This window comes from Oncorhynchus keta, unplaced genomic scaffold (genome assembly GCF_023373465.1).
Source record: "Oncorhynchus keta strain PuntledgeMale-10-30-2019 unplaced genomic scaffold, Oket_V2 Un_contig_3206_pilon_pilon, whole genome shotgun sequence".
Taxonomy (NCBI): Eukaryota; Metazoa; Chordata; class Actinopteri; order Salmoniformes; family Salmonidae; genus Oncorhynchus; species Oncorhynchus keta.
This window is the reverse complement of record NW_026287132.1, coordinates 50,314-77,500: the sequence shown is the minus strand read 5'-3', so window position 1 is coordinate 77,500 and position 27,187 is coordinate 50,314. Positions and strand designations below refer to the sequence as shown.

The window sequence follows — 27,187 nt, the reverse complement described above, 5'->3', positions numbered from 1 at the left end:
ACCAGAGCCCTATTCCCTATATAGTACACTACTTTAGACCAGAGCCCTATTCCCTATATAGTACACTACTTTAGACCAGAGCCCTATTCCCTATATAGTACACTACTTTAGACCAGAGCCCTATTCCCTATATAGTGCACTACTTTAGACCAGAGCCCTATTCCCTATATAGTACACTACTTTAGACCAGAGCCCTATTCCCTATATAGTACACTACTATAGACCAGAGCCCTATTCCCTATATAGTGCACTACTTTAGTCCAGAGCCCTATTCCCTATATAGTGCACTACTTTAGTCCAGAGCCCTATTCCCTATATAGTACACTACTATAGACCAGAGCCCTATTCCCTATATAGTGCATTACTTTAGACCAGAGGCCTATTCCCTATATAGAAGACTACTTTAGACCAGAGCCCCATTCCCTATATAGTACACTACTTTAGACCAGAGCCCTATTCCCTATATAGTACACTACTTTAGACCAGAGCCCTATTCCCTATATAGTACACTAACTATATACCAGAGCCCTATTCCCTATATAGTACACTACTATAGACCAGAGCCCTATTCCCTATATAGTGCACTACTTTAGACCAGAGCCCTATTCCCTATATAGTGCACTACTTTAGACCAGAGCCCTATTCCTATATAGTACACTACTATAGACCAGAGCCCTAGTCCCTATATAGTGCACTACTTTAGACCAGAGCCCTATTCCCTATATAGTACACTACTATAGACCAGAGCCCTATTCCCTATATAGTGCACTACTTTAGACCAGAGCCCTAGTCCCTATATAGTGCACTACTTTAGACCAGAGCCCTATTCCCTATGTAGTACACTACTTTAGACCAGAGCCCTATTCCTATATAGTGCACTACTATAGACCAGAGCCCTATTCCCTATATAGTACACTACTATAGACCAGAGCCCTATTCCCTATATAGTACACTACTATAGACCAGAACCCTATTCCCTATATAGTACACTACTATAGACCAGAACCCTATTCCCTATATAGTACACTACTATAGACCAGAGCCCTATTCCCTATATAGTACACTACTATAGACCAGAACCCTATTCCCTATATAGTGCACTACTTTAGACCAGAACCCTATTCCCTATATAGTACACTACTATAGACCAGAGCCCTATTCCCTATATAGTGCACTACTATAGACCAGAGCCCTATTCCCTATATAGTACACTACTTTAGACCAGAGCCCTATTCCCTATATAGTACACTACTATAGACCAGAACCCTATTCCCTATATAGTACACTACTATAGACCAGAGCCCTATTCCCTATATAGTGCACTACTATAGACCAGAGCCCTATTCCCTATATAGTGCACTACTATAGACCAGAGCCCTATTCCCTATATAGTGCACTACTATAGACCAGAGCCCTATTCCCTATGTAGTGCACTACTTTAGACCAGAGCCCTATTCCCTATAGTGCACTACTATAGACCAGAGCCCTATTCCCTATGTAGTACACTACTTTAGACCAGAGCCCTATTCCCTTTATAGTACACTACTTTAGACCAGAGCCCTATTCCCTATATAGTACACTACTTTAGACCAGAGCCCTATTCTCTGTATAGTGCACTACTTTAGACCAGAGCCCTATTCCCTATATAGTGCACTACTATAGACCAGAGCCCTATTCCCTATGTAGTACACTACTTTAGACCAGAGCCCTATTCCTATATAGTACACTACTATAGACCAGAGCCCTATTCCCTATATAGTGCACTACTTTAGACCAGAGCCCTATATAGTGCACTACTATAGACCAGAGCCCTATTCCCTATGTAGTACACTACTTTAGACCAGAGCCCTATTCCCTATATAGTACACTACTATAGACCAGAGCCCTATTCCCTATATAGTACACTACTATAGACCAGAGCCCTATTCCCTATATAGTACACTATTATAGACCAGAGCCCTATTCCTATATAGTGCACTACTATAGACCAGAGCCCTATTCCCTATGTAGTACACTACTTTAGACCAGAGCCCTATTCCCTATATAGTACACTACTATAGACCAGAGCCCTATTCCTATATAGTGCACTACTTTAGACCAGAGCCCTATATAGTGCACTACTATAGACCAGAGCCCTATTCCCTATGTAGTACACTACTTTAGACCAGAGCCCTATTCCTATATAGTACACTACTATAGACCAGAGCCCTATTCCCTATATAGTGCACTACTTTAGACCAGAGCCCTAGTCCCTATATAGTGCACTACTATAGACCAGAGCCCTATTCCCTATGTAGTACACTACTTTAGACCAGAGCCCTATTCTCTATATAGTGCACTACTATAGACCAGAGCCCTATTCCCTATATAGTACACTACTTTAGACCAGAGCCCTATTCCCTATATAGTACACTACTATAGACCAGAACCCTATTCCCTATATAGTACACTACTATAGACCAGAACCCTATTCCCTATATAGTACACTACTATAGACCAGAACCCTATTCCCTATATAGTACACTACTATAGACCAGAGCCCTATTCCCTATATAGTGCACTACTTTAGACCAGAACCCTATTCCCTATATAGTACACTACTATAGACCAGAGCCCTATTCCCTATATAGTGCACTACTTTAGACCAGAGCCCTATTCTCTATATAGTGCACTACTTTAGACCAGAGCCCTATTCCCTATATAGTGCACTACTTTAGACCAGAGCCCTATTCCCTATATAGTACACTACTATAGACCAGAACCCTATTCCCTATATAGTACACTACTATAGACCAGAGCCCTATTCCCTATATAGTGCACTACTTTAGACCAGAGCCCTATTCCCTATAGTGCACTACTTTAGACCAGAGCCCTATTCCCTATATAGTGCACTACTATAGACCAGAGCCCTATTCCTATGTAGTGCACTACTTTAGACCAGAGCCCTATTCCCTATATAGTGCACTACTATAGACCAGAGCCCTATTCCCTATGTAGTACACTACTTTGACCAGAGCCCTATTCCCTTTATAGTACACTACTTTAGACCAGAGCCCTATTCCTATATAGTACACTACTTTAGACCAGAGCCCTATTCTCTGTATAGTGCACTACTTTAGACCAGAGCCCTATTCCCTATATAGTGCACTACTATAGACCAGAGCCCTATTCCCTATGTAGTACACTACTTTAGACCAGAGCCCTATTCCCTATATAGTACACTACTATAGACCAGAGCCCTATTCCCTATATAGTGCACTACTTTAGACCAGAGCCCTATATAGTGCACTACTATAGACCAGAGCCCTATTCCCTATGTAGTACACTACTTTAGACCAGAGCCCTATTCCCTATATAGTACACTACTATAGACCAGAGCCCTATTCCCTATATAGTACACTACTATAGACCAGAGCCCTATTCCTATATAGTACACTATTATAGACCAGAGCCCTATTCCCTATATAGTGCACTACTTTAGACCAGAGCCCTATTCCTATATAGTGCACTATTTTAGACCAGAGCCCTATTCCTTTATAGTACACTACTATAGACCAGAGCCCTATTCCCTATATAGTACACTACTTTAGACCAGAGCCCTATTCCCTATATAGTACACTACTTTAGACCAGAGCCCTATTCCTATATAGTACACTACTATAGACCAGAGCCCTATTCCCTATATAGTACACTACTTTAGACCAGAGCCCTATTCCTATATAGTACACTACTTTAGACCAGAGCCCTATTCCTATATAGTACACTACTATAGACCAGAGCCCTATTCCTATATAGTACACTACTTTAGACCAGAGCCCTATTCCCTATATAGTGCACTACTTTAGACCAGAGCCCTATTCCCTATATAGTGCACTACTTTAGACCAGAGCCCTATTCCTATGTAGTGCACTACTTTAGACCAGAGCCCTATTCCCTATATAGTGCACTACTATAGACCAGAGCCCTATTCCTATGTAGTACACTACTTTAGACCAGAGCCCTATTCCCTTATAGTACACTACTTTAGACCAGAGCCCTATTCCTATATAGTACTACTTTAGACCAGAGCCCTATTCTCTGTATAGTGCACTACTTTAGACCAGAGCCCTATTCCCTATATAGTGCACTACTATAGACCAGAGCCCTATTCCCTATGTAGTACACTACTTTAGACCAGAGCCCTATTCCCTATATAGTACACTACTATAGACCAGAGCCCTATTCCTATATAGTGCACTACTTTAGACCAGAGCCCTATATAGTGCACTACTATAGACCAGAGCCCTATTCCCTATGTAGTACACTACTTTAGACCAGAGCCCTATTCCCTATATAGTACACTACTATAGACCAGAGACCTATTCCTATATAGTACACTACTATAGACCAGAGCCCTATTCCTATATAGTACACTATTATAGACCAGAGCCCTATTCCTATATAGTGCACTACTATAGACCAGAGCCCTATTCCCTATGTAGTACACTACTTTAGACCAGAGCCCTATTCCTATATAGTACACTACTATAGACCAGAGCCCTATTCCTATATAGTGCACTACTTTAGACCAGAGCCCTATTCCTATATAGTGCACTACTATAGACCAGAGCCCTATTCCCTATGTAGTACACTACTTTAGACCAGAGCCCTATTCCTATATAGTACACTACTATAGACCAGAGCCCTATTCCTATATAGTGCACTACTTTAGACCAGAGCCCTAGTTCCTATATAGTGCACTACTTTGGACCAGAGCCCTATTCCTATAGTACACTACTTTAGACCAGAGCCCTATTCCTATATAGTGCACTACTATAGACCAGAGCCCTATTCCTATGTAGTACACTACTTTAGACCAGAGCCCTATTCCCTATATAGTACACTACTATAGACCAGAACCCTATTCCTATATAGTACACTACTATAGACCAGAACCCTATTCCTATATAGTACACTACTATAGACCAGAACCCTATTCCTATATAGTACACTACTATAGACCAGAGCCCTATTCCTATATAGTGCACTACTTTAGACCAGAACCCTATTCCCTATATAGTACACTACTATCGACCAGAGCCCTATTCCCTATATAGTGCACTACTTTAGACCAGAGCCCTATTCCTATATAGTGCACTACTATAGACCAGAGCCCTATTCCTATGTAGTACACTACTTTAGACCAGAGCCCTATTCCTATATAGTACACTACTATAGACCAGAACCCTATTCCCTATATAGTACACTACTATAGACCAGAGCCCTATTCCCTATATAGTGCACTACTTTAGACCAGAGCCCTATTCCTATAGTGCACTACTTTAGACCAGAGCCCTATTCCTATATAGTGCACTACTATAGACCAGAGCCCTATTCCCTATGTAGTGCACTACTTTAGACCAGAGCCCTATTCCTATATAGTGCACTACTATGGACCAGAGCCCTATTCCTATGTAGTACACTACTTTAGACCAGAGCCCTATTCCTTTATAGTACACTACTTTAGACCAGAGCCCTATTCCCTATATAGTACACTACTTTAGACCAGAGCCCTATTCTCTGTATAGTGCACTACTTTAGACCAGAGCCCTATTCCTATATAGTGCACTACTATAGACCAGAGCCCTATTCCTATGTAGTACACTACTTTAGACCAGAACCCTATTCCCTATATAGTACACTACTATAGACCAGAGCCCTATTCCTATATAGTGCACTACTTTAGACCAGAGCCCTATTCCTATAGTGCACTACTATAGACCAGAGCCCTATTCCCTATGTAGTACACTACTTTGACCAGAGCCCTATTCCTATATAGTACTACTATAGACCAGAGCCCTATTCCTATATAGTACTACTATAGACCAGAGCCCTATTCCTATATAGTACTATTATAGACCAGAGCCCTATTCCTATATAGTGCACTACTTTGGACCAGAGCCCTATTCCTATATAGTGCACTATTTTAGACCAGAGCCCTATTCCTTTATAGTACACTACTATAGACCAGAGCCCTATTCCCTATATAGTACACTACTTTGGACCAGAGCCCTATTCCCTATATAGTACACTACTTTAGACCAGAGCCCTATTCCCTATATAGTACACTACTATAGACCAGAGCCCTATTCCTATATAGTACACTACTTTAGACCAGAGCCCTATTCCTATATAGTACACTACTTTAGACCAGAGCCCTATTCCCTATATAGTACACTACTATAGACCAGAGCCCTATTCCTATATAGTACACTACTTTAGACCAGAGCCCTATTCCTATATAGTGCACTACTTTAGACCAGAGCCCTATTCCCTATATAGTGCACTACTTTAGACCAGAGCCCTATTCCCTATATAGTGCACTATTTTAGACCAGAGCCCTATTCCTTTATAGTACACTACTATAGACCAGAGCCCTATTCCCTATATAGTACACTACTTTAGACCAGAGCCCTATTCCCTATATAGTACACTACTTTAGACCAGAGCCCTATTCCCTATATAGTACACTACTATAGACCAGAGCCCTATTCCTATATAGTACACTACTTTGACCAGAGCCCTATTCCCTATATAGTACACTACTTTAGACCAGAGCCCTATTCCCTATATAGTACACTACTATAGACCAGAGCCCTATTCCCTATATAGTACACTACTTTAGACCAGAGCCCTATTCCCTATATAGTGCACTACTTTGACCAGAGCCCTATTCCCTATATAGTGCACTACTTTAGACCAGAGCCCTATTCCTATGTAGTGCACTACTTTAGACCAGAGCCCTATTCCCTATATAGTGCACTACTATAGACCAGAGCCCTATTCCCTATGTAGTACACTACTTTAGACCAGAGCCCTATTCCCTTTATAGTACACTACTTTAGACCAGAGCCCTATTCCCTATATAGTACACTACTTTAGACCAGAGCCCTATTCTCTGTATAGTGCACTACTTTAGACCAGAGCCCTATTCCCTATATAGTGCACTACTATAGACCAGAGCCCTATTCCCTATGTAGTACACTACTTTAGACCAGAGCCCTATTCCCTATATAGTACACTACTATAGACCAGAGCCCTATTCCCTATATAGTGCACTACTTTAGACCAGAGCCCTATATAGTGCACTACTATAGACCAGAGCCCTATTCCCTATGTAGTACACTACTTTAGACCAGAGCCCTATTCCCTATATAGTACACTACTATAGACCAGAGCCCTATTCCCTATATAGTACACTACTATAGACCAGAGCCCTATTCCCTATATAGTACACTATTATAGACCAGAGCCCTATTCCCTATATAGTGCACTACTTTAGACCAGAGCCCTATTCCCTATATAGTGCACTACTTTAGACCAGAGCCCTATTCCCTTTATAGTACACTACTATAGACCAGAGCCCTATTCCCTATATAGTGCACTACTTTAGACCAGAGCCCTATATAGTGCACTACTATAGACCAGAGCCCTATTCCCTATGTAGTACACTACTTTGACCAGAGCCCTATTCCCTATATAGTACACTACTATAGACCAGAGCCCTATTCCCTATATAGTGCACTACTTTAGACCAGAGCCCTAGTCCCTATATAGTGCACTACTTTAGACCAGAGCCCTATTCCCTATGTAGTACACTACTTTAGACCAGAGCCCTATTCCTATATAGTGCACTACTATAGACCAGAGCCCTATTCCCTATGTAGTACACTACTTTAGACCAGAGCCCTATTCCCTATATAGTACACTACTATAGACCAGAACCCTATTCCCTATATAGTACACTACTATAGACCAGAACCCTATTCCTATATAGTACACTACTATAGACCAGAACCCTATTCCCTATATAGTACACTACTATAGACCAGAGCCCTATTCCCTATATAGTGCACTACTTTAGACCAGAACCCTATTCCCTATATAGTACACTACTATCGACCAGAGCCCTATTCCCTATATAGTGCACTACTTTAGACCAGAGCCCTATTCCCTATATAGTGCACTACTATAGACCAGAGCCCTATTCCCTATGTAGTACACTACTTTAGACCAGAGCCCTATTCCTATATAGTACACTACTATAGACCAGAACCCTATTCCCTATATAGTACACTACTATAGACCAGAGCCCTATTCCTATATAGTGCACTACTTTAGACCAGAGCCCTATTCCTATATAGTGCACTACTTTGACCAGAGCCCTATTCCTATATAGTGCACTACTATAGACCAGAGCCCTATTCCCTATGTAGTACACTACTTTAGACCAGAGCCCTATTCCTATATAGTACACTACTATAGACCAGAGCCCTATTCCCTATATAGTGCACTACTTTAGACCAGAGCCCTATATAGTGCACTACTATAGACCAGAGCCCTATTCCCTATGTAGTACACTACTTTAGACCAGAGCCCTATTCCCTATATAGTACACTACTATAGACCAGAGCCCTATTCCTATATAGTACACTACTATAGACCAGAGCCCTATTCCTATATAGTACACTATTATAGACCAGAGCCCTATTCCCTATATAGTGCACTACTTTAGACCAGAGCCCTATTCCCTATATAGTGCACTACTTTAGACCAGAGCCCTATTCCCTTTATAGTACACTACTATAGACCAGAGCCCTATTCCCTATATAGTACACTACTTTAGACCAGAGCCCTATTCCCTATATAGTACACTACTTTAGACCAGAGCCCTATTCCCTATATAGTACACTACTATAGACCAGAGCCCTATTCCCTATATAGTACACTACTTTAGACCAGAGCCCTATTCCCTATATAGTACACTACTTTAGACCAGAGCCCTATTCCCTATATAGTACACTACTATAGACCAGAGCCCTATTCCCTATATAGTACACTACTTTAGACCAGAGCCCTATTCCCTATATAGTGCACTACTTTAGACCAGAGCCCTATTCCCTATATAGTGCACTACTTTAGACCAGAGGCCCTATTCCCTATATAGTACACTACTTTAGACCAGAACCCTATTCCCTATATAGTGCACTATGGGTCCCTATCAGTCGTGGTCAAAAGTAGAGCAGTAGGCTGAACAAAGGGACTAGGGTGGCGTTTTGGAAGCAGCCATTAGACAATAGTAGTGGAAGACTAAGCTACTGGTTGTTCTGTCTCTTCCTGCGTCCCCAACTTCACAACCTTCTGTCAACAATAAAATACACATCATTACACAACTTACTGTCAACATTAAAATACACATCATTACACAACCTACTGTCAACATTAAAATACACATCATTACACAACCTACTGTCAAAAGAGTGGGGTAATGGGCAGGGGTCAGTCTCTTCTCCACCTACTGAGAGAGCAGGGGGTCAGTCTCCTTTCCACCCTGAGAGAGCAGGGGGTCAGTCTCGTCTCCACCCTGAGAGAGCAGGGGGTCAGTCTCCCTTTCCACCCTGAGAGAGCAGGGGGTCAGTCTCCTCTCCACCCTGAGAGAGCAGGGGGTCAGTCTCCTCTCCACCCTGAGAGAGCAGGGGGTCAGTCTCCTTTCCACCCTGAGAGAGCAGGGGGGCCAGTCTCCTTTCCACCCTGAGAGAGCAGGGGGTCAGTCTCCTCTCCACCCTGAGAGAGCAGGGGGTCAGTCTCCTCTCCACCCTGGGAGAGGGGGGTCAGTCTCTTCTCCACCCTGAGAGAGCAGGGGGGTCAGTCTCCTTTCCACCCTGAGAGAGCAGGGGGGTCAGTCTCCTTTCCACCCTGAGAGAGCAGGGGGGTCAGTCTCCTTTCCACCCTGAGAGAGCAGGGGGTCAGTCTCCTCTCCACCCTGAGAGAGCAGGGGGTCAGTCTCCTCTCCACCCTGAGAGAGCAGGGGGTCAGTCTCCTCTCCACCCTGAGAGAGCAGGGGGTCAGTCTCCTTTCCACCCTGAGAGAGCAGGGGGTCAGTCTCCTCTCCACCCTGAGAGAGCAGGGGGTCAGTCTCCTCTCCACCCTGGGAGAGGGGGGGGTCAGTCTCCTATCCACCCTGAGAGAGGGAGGGGGGTCAGTCTCCTATCCACCCTGAGAGAGGGAGGGGGTCAGTCTCCTCTCCACCCTGGGAGAGGGGGGGTCAGTCTCCTATCCACCCTGAGAGAGGGAGGGGGTCAGTCTCCTCTCCACCCTGGGAGAGCGGGGGGTCAGTCTCCTCTCCACCCTGGGAGAGCGGGGGTGGTCAGTCTCCTCTCCACCCTGGGAGAGGGAGGGGTCAGTCTCCTCTCCACCCTGGGAGAGCGGAGGGGTCAGTCTCCTCTCCACCCTGAGAGAGAGGGAGGGGTCAGTCTCCTCTCCACCCTGGGAGAGCGGGGGTCAGTCTCCTCTCCACCCTGGGAGAGCGGGGGGGTCAGTCTCCTCTCCACCCTGGGAGAGCGGGGGGTCAGTCTCCTCTCCACCCTGGGAGAGCGGGGGTGGTCAGTCTCCTCTCCACCCTGGGAGAGCGGGGGGCCGTCTCCTCTCCACCCTGGGAGAGCGAGGGGTCAGTCCCTCTCCACCCTCAGCCATGTCTTCCAAACAACAACCACCATAACCATATAACACTAGTCTATGTATAGACAGTATCCCACCATAACACTAGTCTATGTATAGACAGTATCCCACTATAACACTAGTCTATGTATAGACAGTATCCCACTATAACACTAGTCTATGTATAGACAGTATCCCACCATAACACTAGTCTATGTATAGACAGTATCCTACCATAACACTAGTCTATGTATAGACAGTATCCCACCATAACACTAGTCTATGTATAGACAGTATCCCACCATAACACTAGTCTATGTATAGACAGTATCCCACCATAACACTAGTCTATGTATAGACAGTATCCCACCATAACACTAGTCTATGTATAGACAGTATCCCACCATAACACTAGTCTATGTATAGACAGTATCCTACCATAACACTAGTCTATGTATAGACAGTATCCCACTATAACACTAGTCTATAACAGTATCCCACTATAACACTAGTCTATGTATAGACAGTATCCCACTATAACACTAGTCTATGTATAGACAGTATCCCACTATAACACTAGTCTATGTATAGACAGTATCCCACTATAACACTAGTCTATGTATAGACAGTATCCCACTATAACACTAGTCTATGTATAGACAGTATCCCACTATAACACTAGTCTATGTATAGACAGTATCCCACTATAACACTAGTCTATGTATAGACAGTATCCCACTATAACACTAGTCTATGTATAGACAGTATCCCACTATAACACTAGTCTATGTATAGACAGTATCCCACTATAACACTAGTCTATGTATAGACAGTATCCCACCATAACACTAGTCTATGTATAGACAGTATCCCACTATAACACTAGTCTATGTATAGACAGTATCCCACTATAACACTAGTCTATGTATAGACAGTATCCCACTATAACACTAGTCTATGTATAGACAGTATCCCACTATAACACTAGTCTATGTATAGACAGTATCCCACTATAACACTAGTCTATGTATAGACAGTATCCCACTATAACACTAGTCTATGTATAGACAGTATCCTACCATAACACTAGTCTATGTATAGACAGTATCCCACTATAACACTAGTCTATGTATAGACAGTATCCCACTATAACACTAGTCTATGTATAGACAGTATCCCACTATAACACTAGTCTATGTATAGACAGTATCCCACTATAACACTAGTCTATGTATAGACAGTATCCCACCATAACACTAGTCTATGTATAGACAGTATCCCACTATAACACTAGTCTATGTATAGACAGTATCCCACCATAACACTAGTCTATGTATAGACAGTATCCCACTATAACACTAGTCTATGTATAGACAGTATCCCACTATAACACTAGTCTATGTATAGACAGTATCCCACTATAACACTAGTCTATGTATAGACAGTATCCCACCATAACACTAGTCTATGTATAGACAGTATCCCACCATAACACTAGTCTATGTATAGACAGTATCCCACTATAACACTAGTCTATGTATAGACAGTATCCCACTATAACACTAGTCTATGTATAGACAGTATCCCACCATAACACTAGTCTATGTATAGACAGTATCCCACCATAACACTAGTCTATGTATAGACAGTATCCTACCATAACACTAGTCTATGTATAGACAGTATCCCACCATAACACTAGTCTATGTATAGACAGTATCCCACCATAACACTAGTCTATGTATAGACAGTATCCCACCATAACACTAGTCTATGTATAGACAGTATCCCACTATAACACTAGTCTATGTATAGACAGTATCCCACTATAACACTAGTCTATGTATAGACAGTATCCCACTATAACACTAGTCTATGTATAGACAGTATCCCACCATAACACTAGTCTATGTATAGACAGTATCCCACTATAACACTAGTCTATGTATAGACAGTATCCCACTATAACACTAGTCTATGTATAGACAGTATCCCACTATAACACTAGTCTATGTATAGACAGTATCCCACTATAACACTAGTCTATGTATAGACAGTATCCCACTATAACACTAGTCTATGTATAGACAGTATCCCACCATAACACTAGTCTATGTATAGACAGTATCCCACCATAACACTAGTCTATGTATAGACAGTATCCTACCATAACACTAGTCTATGTATAGACAGTATCCTACCATAACACTAGTCTATGTATAGACAGTATCCTATATAACACTAGTCTATGTATAGACAGTATCCCACCATAACACTAGTCTATGTATAGACAGTATCCCACCATAACACTAGTCTATGTATAGACAGTATCCCACCATAACACTAGTCTATGTATAGACAGTATCCCACCATAACACTAGTCTATGTATAGACAGTATCCCACCATAACACTAGTCTATGTATAGACAGTATCCTACCATAACACTAGTCTATGTATAGACAGTATCCCACCATAACACTAGTCTATGTATAGACAGTATCCCACCATAACACTAGTCTATGTATAGACAGTATCCCACTATAACACTAGTCTATGTATAGACAGTATCCCACCATAACACTAGTCTATGTATAGACAGTATCCTACCATAACACTAGTCTATGTATAGACAGTATCCCACCATAACACTAGTCTATGTATAGACAGTATCCCACCATAACACTAGTCTATGTATAGACAGTATCCCACCATAACACTAGTCTATGTATAGACAGTATCACTATAACACTAGTCTATGTATAGACAGTATCCCACCATAACACTAGTCTATGTATAGACAGTATCCCACCATAACACTGTCTATGTATAGACAGTATCCCCCATAACACTAGTCTATGTATAGACAGTATCCCCCATAACACTAGTCTATGTATAGACAGTATCCCCCATAACACTAGTCTATGTATAGACAGTATCCCACTATAACAATATAACACTAGTCTATGTATAGACAGTATCCTACCATAACACTAGTCTATGTATAGACAGTATCCCACCATAACACTAGTCTATGTATAGACAGTATCCTACCATAACACTAGTCTATGTATAGACAGTATCCCACCATAACACTAGTCTATGTATAGACAGTATCCCACCATAACACTAGTCTATGTATAGACAGTATCCTACCATAACACTAGTCTATGTATAGACAGTATCCCACCATAACACTAGTCTATGTATAGACAGTATCCCACCATAACACTAGTCTATGTATAGACAGTATCCCCCATAACACTAGTCTATGTATAGACAGTATCCCCCATAACACTAGTCTATGTATAGACAGTATCCCCCATAACACTAGTCTATGTATAGACAGTATCCCACCATAACACTAGTCTATGTATAGACAGTATCCCACCATAACACTAGTCTATGTATAGACAGTATCCCACCATAACACTAGTCTATGTATAGACAGTATCCTACCATAACACTAGTCTATGTATAGACAGTATCCTACCATAACACTAGTCTATGTATAGACAGTATCCCACTATAACACTAGTCTATGTATAGACAGTATCCCACCATAACCATAACACTAGTCTATGTATAGACAGTATCCCACCATAACACTAGTCTATGTATAGACAGTATCCCACCATAACACTAGTCTATGTATAGACAGTATCCCACCATAACACTAGTCTATGTATAGACAGTATCCTACCATAACACTAGTCTATGTATAGACAGTATCCACCATAACACTAGTCTATGTATAGACAGTATCCTACCATAACACTAGTCTATGTATAGACAGTATCCCACCATAACACTAGTCTATGTATAGACAGTATCCCACCATAACACTAGTCTATGTATAGACAGTATCCTACCATAACTATAACACTAGTCTATGTAGACAGTATCCCACCATAACACTAGTCTATGTATAGACAGTATCCCACCATAACACTAGTCTATGTATAGACAGTATCCCACCATAACACTAGTCTATGTATAGACAGTATCCTACCATAACACTAGTCTATGTATAGACAGTATCCCACCATAACACTAGTCTATGTATAGACAGTATCCCACCATAACACTAGTCTATGTATAGACAGTATCCTACCATAACACTAGTCTATGTATAGACAGTATCCCACCATAACACTAGTCTATGTATAGACAGTATCCCCCATAACACTAGTCTATGTATAGACAGTATCCCACCATAACACTAGTCTATGTATAGACAGTATCCCACCATAACACTAGTCTATGTATAGACAGTATCCCACCATAACCATATAACACTAGTCTATGTATAGACAGTATCCCACCATAACACTAGTCTATGTATAGACAGTATCCCACTATAACACTAGTCTATGTATAGACAGTATCCCACCATAACACTAGTCTATGTATAGACAGTATCCCACCATAACACTAGTCTATGTATAGACAGTATCCTACCATAACACTAGTCTATGTATAGACAGTATCCCACATAACCATAACACTAGTCTATGTATAGACAGTATCCCACCATAACACTAGTCTATGTATAGACAGTATCCCACCATAACACTAGTCTATGTATAGACAGTATCCCACCATAACACTAGTCTATGTATAGACAGTATCCCACCATAACACTAGTCTATGTATAGACAGTATCCCACCATAACACTAGTCTATGTATAGACAGTATCCCACCATAACACTAGTCTATGTATAGACAGTATCCACCATAACACTAGTCTATGTATAGACAGTATCCCACCATAACACTAGTCTATGTATAGACAGTATCCCACTATAACTCTAGTCTATGTATAGACAGTATCCCACCATAACACTAGTCTATGTATAGACAGTATCCCACTATAACACTAGTCTATGTATAGACAGTATCCCACCATAACCATAACACTAGTCTATGTATAGACAGTATCCCACCATAACACTAGTCTATGTATAGACAGTATCCCACCATAACACTAGTCTATGTATAGACAGTATCCCACCATAACACTAGTCTATGTATAGACAGTATCCCACCATAACACTAGTCTATGTATAGACAGTATCCCACCATAACACTAGTCTATGTATAGACAGTATCCCACTATAACACTAGTCTATGTATAGACAGTATCCCACTATAACACTAGTCTATGTATAGACAGTATCCTACCATAACACTAGTCTATGTATAGACAGTATCCCCCATAACACTAGTCTATGTATAGACAGTATCCCACTATAACACTAGTCTATGTATAGACAGTATCCCACCATAACACTAGTCTATGTATAGACAGTATCCCACTATAACACTAGTCTATGTATAGACAGTATCCCAATAACACTAGTCTATGTATAGACAGTATCCCACCATAACACTAGTCTATGTATAGACAGTATCCCACTATAACACTAGTCTATGTATAGACAGTATCCCACTATAACACTAGTCTATGTATAGACAGTATCCCACTATAACACTAGTCTATGTATAGACAGTATCCCACCATAACACTAGTCTATGTATAGACAGTATCCTACCATAACACTAGTCTATGTATAGACAGTATCCCACCATAACACTAGTCTATGTATAGACAGTATCCCATCATAACACTAGTCTATGTATAGACAGTATCCGACTATAACACTAGTCTATGTATAGACAGTATCCCACTATAACACTAGTCTATGTATAGACAGTATCCCACCATAACACTAGTCTATGTATAGACAGTATCCCACTATAACACTAGTCTATGTATAGACAGTATCCCACCATAACTATAACACTAGTCTATGTATAGACAGTATCCCACTATAACACTAGTCTATGTATAGACAGTATCCCACCATAACACTAGTCTATGTATAGACAGTATCCCACTATAACACTAGTCTATGTATAGACAGTATCCCACTATAACACTAGTCTATGTATAGACAGTATCCCACCATAACACTAGTCTATGTATAGACAGTATCCCACTATAACACTAGTCTATGTATAGACAGTATCCCACCATAACACTAGTCTATGTATAGACAGTATCCCACCATAACACTAGTCTATGTATAGACAGTATCCCACCATAACACTAGTCTATGTATAGACAGTATCCCACCATAACACTAGTCTATGTATAGACAGTATCCTATAACACTAGTCTATGTAGACAGTATCCCACCATAACACTAGTCTATGTATAGACAGTATCCCACCATAACACTAGTCTATGTATAGACAGTATCCCACTATAACACTAGTCTATGTATAGACAGTATCCTACCATAACACTAGTCTATGTATAGACAGTATCCCACTATAACCATAGTCTATGTATAGACAGTATCCCATAACCATAACACTAGTCTATGTATAGACAGTATCCCACCATAACACTAGTCTATGTATAGACAGTATCCCACCATAACACTAGTCTATGTATAGACAGTATCCCACTATAACACTAGTCTATGTATAGACAGTATCCCACCATAACACTAGTCTATGTATAGACAGTATCCCACCATAACACTAGTCTATGTATAGACAGTATCCCACCATAACACTAGTCTATGTATAGACAGTATCCTACCATAACACTAGTCTATGTATAGACAGTATCCCACCATAACACTAGTCTATGTATAGACAGTATCCCACCATAACACTAGTCTATGTATAGACAGTATCCCACCATACCACTAGTCTATGTATAGACAGTATCCTACCATAACACTAGTCTATGTACAGTATCCCACCATAACACTAGTCTATGTATAGACAGTATCCTACTATAACACTAGTCTATGTATAGACAGTATCCCACCATAACACTAGTCTATGTATAGACAGTATCCCACTATAACACTAGTCTATGTATAGACAGTATCCCAGTCTATGTATAGACAGTATCCCACCATAACACTAGTCTATGTATAGACAGTATCCCACCATAACACTAGTCTATGTATAGACAGTATCCCACCATAACACTAGTCTATGTATAGACAGTATCCCACCATAACACTAGTCTATGTATAGACAGTATCCCACCATAACACTAGTCTATGTATAGACAGTATCCCACCATAACACTAGTCTATGTATAGACAGTATCCCACCATAAACACTAGTCTATGTATAGACAGTATCCCACTATAACACTAGTCTATGTATAGACACCCACCATAACACTAGTCTATGTATAGACAGTATCCCACCATAACACTAGTCTATGTATAGACAGTATCCCACCATAACACTAGTCTATGTATAGACAGTATCCCACCATAACACTAGTCTATGTATAGACAGTATCCCACTATAACACTAGTCTATGTATAGACAGTATCCTACCATAACACTAGTCTATGTATAGACAGTATCCCACCATAACACTAGTCTATGTATAGACAGTATCCCACTATAACACTAGTCTATGTATAGACAGTATCCTACCATAACACTAGTCTATGTATAGACAGTATCCACCATAACACTAGTCTATGTATAGACAGTATCCCACTATAACACTAGTCTATGTATAGACAGTATCCTACCATAACACTAGTCTATGTATAGACAGTATCCCACCATAACACTAGTCTATGTATAGACAGTATCCCACCATAACACTAGTCTATGTATAGACAGTATCCCACTATAACACTAGTCTATGTATAGACAGTATCCCACCATAACTATATAACACTAGTCTATGTATAGACAGTATCCCACCATAACACTAGTCTATGTATAGACAGTATCCTACCATAACACTAGTCTATGTATAGACAGTATCCCACCATAACACTAGTCTATGTATAGACAGTATCCCACCATAACACTAGTCTATGTATAGACAGTATCCCACCATAACACTAGTCTATGTATAGACAGTATCCTACCATAACACTAGTCTATGTATAGACAGTATCCCACCATAACACTAGTCTATGTATAGACAGTATCCCACTATAACACTAGTCTATGTATAGACAGTATCCTACCATAACACTAGTCTATGTATAGACAGTATCCCACTATAACACTAGTCTATGTATAGACAGTATCCTACCATAACACTAGTCTATGTAGACAGTATCCCACCATAACACTAGTCTATGTATAGACAGTATCCCACCATAACACTAGTCTATGTATAGACAGTATCCCACCATAACTATAACACTAGTCTATGTATAGACAGTATCCCACCATAACACTAGTCTATGTATAGACAGTATCCCACCATAACACTAGTCTATGTATAGACAGTATCCCACTATAACACTAGTCTATGTATAGACAGTATCCCACCATAACACTAGTCTATGTATAGACAGTATCCCACCATAACACTAGTCTATGTATAGACAGTATCCCACCATAACACTAGTCTATGTATAGACAGTATCCCACCATAACACTAGTCTATGTATAGACAGTATCCCACCATAACACTAGTCTATGTATAGACAGTATCCCACCATAACACTAGTCTATGTATAGACAGTATCCTACCATAACACTAGTCTATGTATAGACAGTATCCCACCATAACACTAGTCTATGTATAGACAGTATCCTACCATAACACTAGTCTATGTATAGACAGTATCCCACCATAACACTAGTCTATGTATAGACAGTATCCCACCATAACACTAGTCTATGTATAGACAGTATCCCACCATAACTATAACACTAGTCTATGTATAGACAGTATCCCACCATAACACTAGTCTATGTATAGACAGTATCCCACCATAACACCATAACACTAGTCTATGTATAGACAGTATCCCACCATAACACTAGTCTATGTATAGACAGTATCCTACCATAACACTAGTCTATGTATAGACAGTATCCCACCATAACACCATAACACTAGTCTATGTATAGACAGTATCCTACCATAACTATAACACTAGTCTATGTATAGACAGTATCCCACCATAACACTAGTCTATGTATAGACAGTATCCCACTATAACACTAGTCTATGTATAGACAGTATCCCACCATAACACTAGTCTATGTATAGACAGTATCCCACCATAACACTAGTCTATGTATAGACAGTATCCCACCATAACACTAGTCTATGTATAGACAGTATCCTACCATAACACTAGTCTATGTATAGACAGTATCCCACCATAACACTAGTCTATGTATAGACAGTATCCCACCATAACACTAGTCTATGTATAGACAGTATCCTACCATAACACTAGTCTATGTATAGACAGTATCCCACCATAACACTAGTCTATGTATAGACAGTATCCCACCATAACACTAGTCTATGTATAGACAGTATCCTACCATAACACTAGTCTATGTATAGACAGTATCCCACCATAACACTAGTCTATGTATAGACAGTATCCCACCATAACACTAGTCTATGTATAGACAGTATCCTACCATAACACTAGTCTATGTATAGACAGTATCCCACCATAACACTAGTCTATGTATAGACAGTATCCCACCATAACACTAGTCTATGTATAGACAGTATCCCACCATAACACTAGTCTATGTATAGACAGTATCCTACCATAACACTAGTCTATGTATAGACAGTATCCCACCATAACCATATAACCAGTATCCCACCATAACACTAGTCTATGTATAGACAGTATCCCACCATAACACTAGTCTATGTATAGACAGTATCCCACCATAACACTAGTCTATGTATAGACAGTATCCCACCATAACACTAGTCTATGTATAGACAGTATCCCACCATAACACTAGTCTATGTATAGACAGTATCCCACCATAACACTAGTCTATGTATAGACAGTATCCCACCATAACACTAGTCTATGTATAGACAGTATCCTACCATAACACTAGTCTATGTATAGACAGTATCCCACCATAACACTAGTCTATGTATAGACAGTATCCCACCATAACACTAGTCTATGTATAGACAGTATCCCACCATAACACTAGTCTATGTATAGACAGTATCCCACCATAACACTAGTCTATGTATAGACAGTATCCCACTATAACACTAGTCTATGTATAGACAGTATCCCACCATAACACTAGTCTATGTATAGACAGTATCCCACCATAACACTAGTCTATGTATAGACAGTATCCCACCATAACACTAGTCTATGTATATATATGTAGACAGTATCCCACCATAACACTAGTCTATGTATAGACAGTATCCCACTATAACACTAGTCTATGTATAGACAGTATCCCACCATAACACTAGTCTATGTATAGACAGTATCCCACCATAACACTAGTCTATGTATAGACAGTATCCCACTATAACCATATAACACTAGTCTATGTATAGACAGTATCCTACTATAACACTAGTCTATGTATAGACAGTATCCCACCATAACTATAACTAGTCTATGTATAGACAGTATCCTACCATAACCATATAACACTAGTCTATGTATAGACAGTATCCCACCATAACCATATAACACTAGTCTATGTATAGACAGTATCCCACTATAACACTAGTCTATGTATAGACAGTATCCCACCATAACACTAGTCTATGTATAGACAGTATCCCACCATAACACTAGTCTATGTATAGACAGTATCCCACTATAACCATATAACACTAGTCTATGTATAGACAGTATCCCACCATAACCATATAACACTAGTCTATGTATAGACAGTATCCCACCATAACACTAGTCTATGTATAGACAGTATCCCACCATAACACTAGTCTATGTATAGACAGTATCCCACCATAACACTAGTCTATGTATAGACAGTATCCCACCATAACACTAGTCTATGTATAGACAGTATCCCACTATAACACTAGTCTATGTATAGACAGTATCCCACCATAACACTAGTCTATGTATAGACAGTATCCTACCATAACACTAGTCTATGTATAGACAGTATCCCCACCATAACACTAGTCTATGTATAGACAGTATCCCACCATAACACTAGTCTATGTATAGACAGTATCCCACCATAACACTAGTCTATGTATAGACAGTATCCCACCATAACACTAGTCTATGTATAGACAGTATCCTACCATAACACTAGTCTATGTATAGACAGTATCCCACCATAACACTAGTCTATGTATAGACAGTATCCCACTATAACACTAGTCTATGTATAGACAGTATCCTACCATAACACTAGTCTATGTATAGACAGTATCCCACCATAACACTAGTCTATGTATAGACAGTATCCCACCATAACACTAGTCTATGTATAGACAGTATCCCACCATAACACTAGTCTATGTATAGACAGTATCCCACCATAACACTAGTCTATGTATAGACAGTATCCCACCATAACACTAGTCTATGTATAGACAGTATCCCACCATAACACTAGTCTATGTATAGACAGTATCCCACTATAACACTAGTCTATGTATAGACAGTATCCCACTATAACACTAGTCTATGTATAGACAGTATCCCACTATAACACTAGTCTATGTATAGACAGTATCCCACTATAACACTAGTCTATGTATAGACAGTATCCCACTATAACACTAGTCTATGTATAGACAGTATCCCACTATAACACTAGTCTATGTATAGACAGTATCCCACTATAACACTAGTCTATGTATAGACAGTATCCCACTATAACACTAGTCTATGTATAGACAGTATCCCACTATAACACTAGTCTATGTATAGACAGTATCCCACCATAACACTAGTCTATGTATAGACAGTATCCCACTATAACACTAGTCTATGTATAGACAGTATCCCACCATAACACTAGTCTATGTATAGACAGTATCCCACTATAACACTAGTCTATGTATAGACAGTATCCTACCATAACACTAGTCTATGTATAGACAGTATCCCACCATAACACTAGTCTATGTATAGACAGTATCCCACTATAACACTAGTCTATGTATAGACAGTATCCCACCATAACACTAGTCTATGTATAGACAGTATCCCACCATAACACTAGTCTATGTATAGACAGTATCCCACCATAACACTAGTCTATGTATAGACAGTATCCCACTATAACACTAGTCTATGTATAGACAGTATCCTACCATAACACTAGTCTATGTATAGACAGTATCCCACCATAACACTAGTCTATGTATAGACAGTATCCCACTATAACACTAGTCTATGTATAGACAGTATCCCACCATAACACTAGTCTATGTATAGACAGTATCCCACCATAACACTAGTCTATGTATAGACAGTATCCCACCATAACACTAGTCTATGTATAGACAGTATCCCACCATAACACTAGTCTATGTATAGACAGTATCCCACCATAACACTAGTCTATGTATAGACAGTATCCCACCATAACACTAGTCTATGTATAGACAGTATCCCACCATAACACTAGTCTATGTATAGACAGTATCCCACCATAACACTAGTCTATGTATAGACAGTATCCCACCATAACACTAGTCTATGTATAGACAGTATCCCACCATAACACTAGTCTATGTATAGACAGTATCCCACCATAACACTAGTCTATGTATAGACAGTATCCCACCATAACACTAGTCTATGTATAGACAGTATCCCACCATAACACTAGTCTATGTATAGACAGTATCCCACCATAACACTAGTCTATGTATAGACAGTATCCCACCATAACACTAGTCTATGTATAGACAGTATCCACCATAACACTAGTCTATGTATAGACAGTATCCCACCATAACACTAGTCTATGTATAGACAGTATCCCACCATAACACTAGTCTATGTATAGACAGTATCCCACCATAACACTAGTCTATGTATAGACAGTATCCCACCATAACACTAGTCTATGTATAGACAGTATCCCACCATAACCATAACACTAGTCTATGTATAGACAGTATCCCACCATAACTATAACACTAGTCTATGTATAGACAGTATCCTACCATAACACTAGTCTATGTATAGACAGTATCCTACCATAACACTAGTCTATGTATAGACAGTATCCCACCATAACCATAACACTAGTCTATGTATAGACAGTATCCCACCATAACACTAGTCTATGTATAGACAGTATCCTACCATAACACTAGTCTATGTATAGACAGTATCCCACCATAACACTAGTCTATGTATAGACAGTATCCCACCATAACACCATAACACTAGTCTATGTATAGACAGTATCCCACCATAACACCATAACACTAGTCTATGTATAGACAGTATCCCACCATAACTATAACACTAGTCTATGTATAGACAGTATCCTACCATAACACTAGTCTATGTATAGACAGTATCCCACCATAACACTAGTCTATGTATAGACAGTATCCCACCATAACACTAGTCTATGTATAGACAGTATCCCACCATAACACTAGTCTATGTATAGACAGTATCCCACCATAACACTAGTCTATGTATAGACAGTATCCCACCATAACACCATAACACTAGTCTATGTATAGACAGTATCCCACCATAACACTAGTCTATGTATAGACAGTATCCCACCATAACCATATAACACTAGTCTATGTATAGACAGTATCCCACCATAACACTAGTCTATGTATAGACAGTATCCCACCATAACACTAGTCTATGTATAGACAGTATCCCACCATAACACTAGTCTATGTATAGACAGTATCCCACCATAACACTAGTCTATGTATAGACAGTATCCCACCATAACCATAACACTAGTCTATGTATAGACAGTATCCCACTATAACACTAGTCTATGTATAGACAGTATCCCACCATAACCATAACACTAGTCTATGTATAGACAGTATCCCACCATAACACTAGTCTATGTATAGACAGTATCCTACCATAACACTAGTCTATGTATAGACAGTATCCCACCATAACACTAGTCTATGTATAGACAGTATCCCACCATAACACTAGTCTATGTATAGACAGTATCCCACCATAACACTAGTCTATGTATAGACAGTATCCCACCATAACACTAGTCTATGTATAGACAGTATCCCACCATAACACTAGTCTATGTATAGACAGTATCCCACCATAACCATAACACTAGTCTATGTATAGACAGTATCCTACCATAACACTAGTCTATGTATAGACAGTATCCCACCATAACACTAGTCTATGTATAGACAGTATCCCACCATAACACTAGTCTATGTATAGACAGTATCCCACCATAACCATAACACTAGTCTATGTATAGACAGTATCCCACTATAACACTAGTCTATGTATAGACAGTATCCCACCATAACCATATAACACTAGTCTATGTATAGACAGTATCCCACCATAACACTAGTCTATGTATAGACAGTATCCCACCATAACACTAGTCTATGTATAGACAGTATCCCACCATAACACTAGTCTATGTATAGACAGTATCCTACCATAACACTAGTCTATGTATAGACAGTATCCCACCATAACACTAGTCTATGTATAGACAGTATCCCACCATAACACTAGTCTATGTATAGACAGTATCCCACCATAACACTAGTCTATGTATAGACAGTATCCCACCATAACACTAGTCTATGTATAGACAGTATCCCACTATAACACTATCTATGTATAGACAGTATCCCACCATAACACTAGTCTATGTATAGACAGTATCCCACCATAACACTAGTCTATGTATAGACAGTATCCCACTATAACACTAGTCTATGTATAGACAGTATCCCACCATAACACTAGTCTATGTATAGACAGTATCCCACCATAACACTAGTCTATGTATAGACAGTATCCCACCATAACACCATAACACTAGTCTATGTATAGACAGTATCCCACCATAACACCATAACACTAGTCTATGTATAGACAGTATCCTACCATAACTATAACACTAGTCTATGTATAGACAGTATCCCACCATAACACTAGTCTATGTATAGACAGTATCCCACCATAACACTAGTCTATGTATAGACAGTATCCCACCATAACACTAGTCTATGTATAGACAGTATCCCACCATAACACTAGTCTATGTATAGACAGTATCCCACCATAACACCATAACACTAGTCTATGTATAGACAGTATCCCACCATAACACCATAACACTAGTCTATGTATAGACAGTATCCCACCATAACACTATAACACTAGTCTATGTATAGACAGTATCCCACCATAACACTAGTCTATGTATAGACAGTATCCTACCATAACACTAGTCTATGTATAGACAGTATCCCACCATAACACTAGTCTATGTATAGACAGTATCCCACCATAACACTAGTCTATGTATAGACAGTATCCTACCATAACACTAGTCTATGTATAGACAGTATCCCACCATAACACTAGTCTATGTATAGACAGTATCCCACCATATAACACTAGTCTATGTATAGACAGTATCCCACCATAACCATAACACTAGTCTATGTATAGACAGTATCCCACCATAACACTAGTCTATGTATAGACAGTATCCCACCATAACACTAGTCTATGTATAGACAGTATCCCACCATAACACTAGTCTATGTATAGACAGTATCCCACCATAACACCATAACACTAGTCTATGTATAGACAGTATCCCACCATAACACTAGTCTATGTATAGACAGTATCCCACCATAACACTATAACACTAGTCTATGTATAGACAGTATCCCACCATAACACTAGTCTATGTATAGACAGTATCCCACCATAACACTAGTCTATGTATAGACAGTATCCCACCATAACACTAGTCTATGTATAGACAGTATCCTACCATAACACTAGTCTATGTATAGACAGTATCCCACCATAACACTAGTCTATGTATAGACAGTATCCACCATAACACTAGTCTATGTATAGACAGTATCCCACTATAACACTAGTCTATGTATAGACAGTATCCCACCATAACACTAGTCTATGTATAGACAGTATCCCACTATAACACTAGTCTATGTATAGACAGTATCCCACCATAACACTAGTCTATGTATAGACAGTATCCCACTATAACACTAGTCTATGTATAGACAGTATCCCACCATAACACTAGTCTATGTATAGACAGTATCCCACTATAACCATATAACACTAGTCTATGTATAGACAGTATCCCACCATAACACTAGTCTATGTATAGACAGTATCCCACCATAACACTAGTCTATGTATAGACAGTATCCCACTATAACACTAGTCTATGTATAGACAGTATCCCACCATAACACTAGTCTATGTATAGACAGTATCCCACTATAACACTAGTCTATGTATAGACAGTATCCCACTATAACACTAGTCTATGTATAGACAGTATCCCACCATAACACTAGTCTATGTATAGACAGTATCCCACATAACACTAGTCTATGTATAGACAGTATCCCACCATAACACTAGTCTATGTATAGACAGTATCCCTATAACACTAGTCTATGTATAGACAGTATCCCACCATAACACTAGTCTATGTATAGACAGTATCCCACCATAACCATATAACACTAGTCTATGTATAGACAGTATCCCACCATAACACTAGTCTATGTATAGACAGTATCCCACCATAACACTAGTCTATGTATAGACAGTATCCCACCATAACACTAGTCTATGTATAGACAGTATCCCACTATAACCATATAACACTAGTCTATGTATAGACAGTATCCC

General features: G+C 39.7%; 1 protein-coding gene across 1 annotated transcript in view; it reads right to left on the bottom strand.

The window, feature by feature from the left end:
- Nucleotides 1-27,187, bottom strand: part of LOC127923762 (serine/threonine-protein kinase B-raf-like) — a 110,025-nt gene that overhangs the window by 53,527 nt on the left and 29,311 nt on the right. The window lies entirely within an intron of this gene.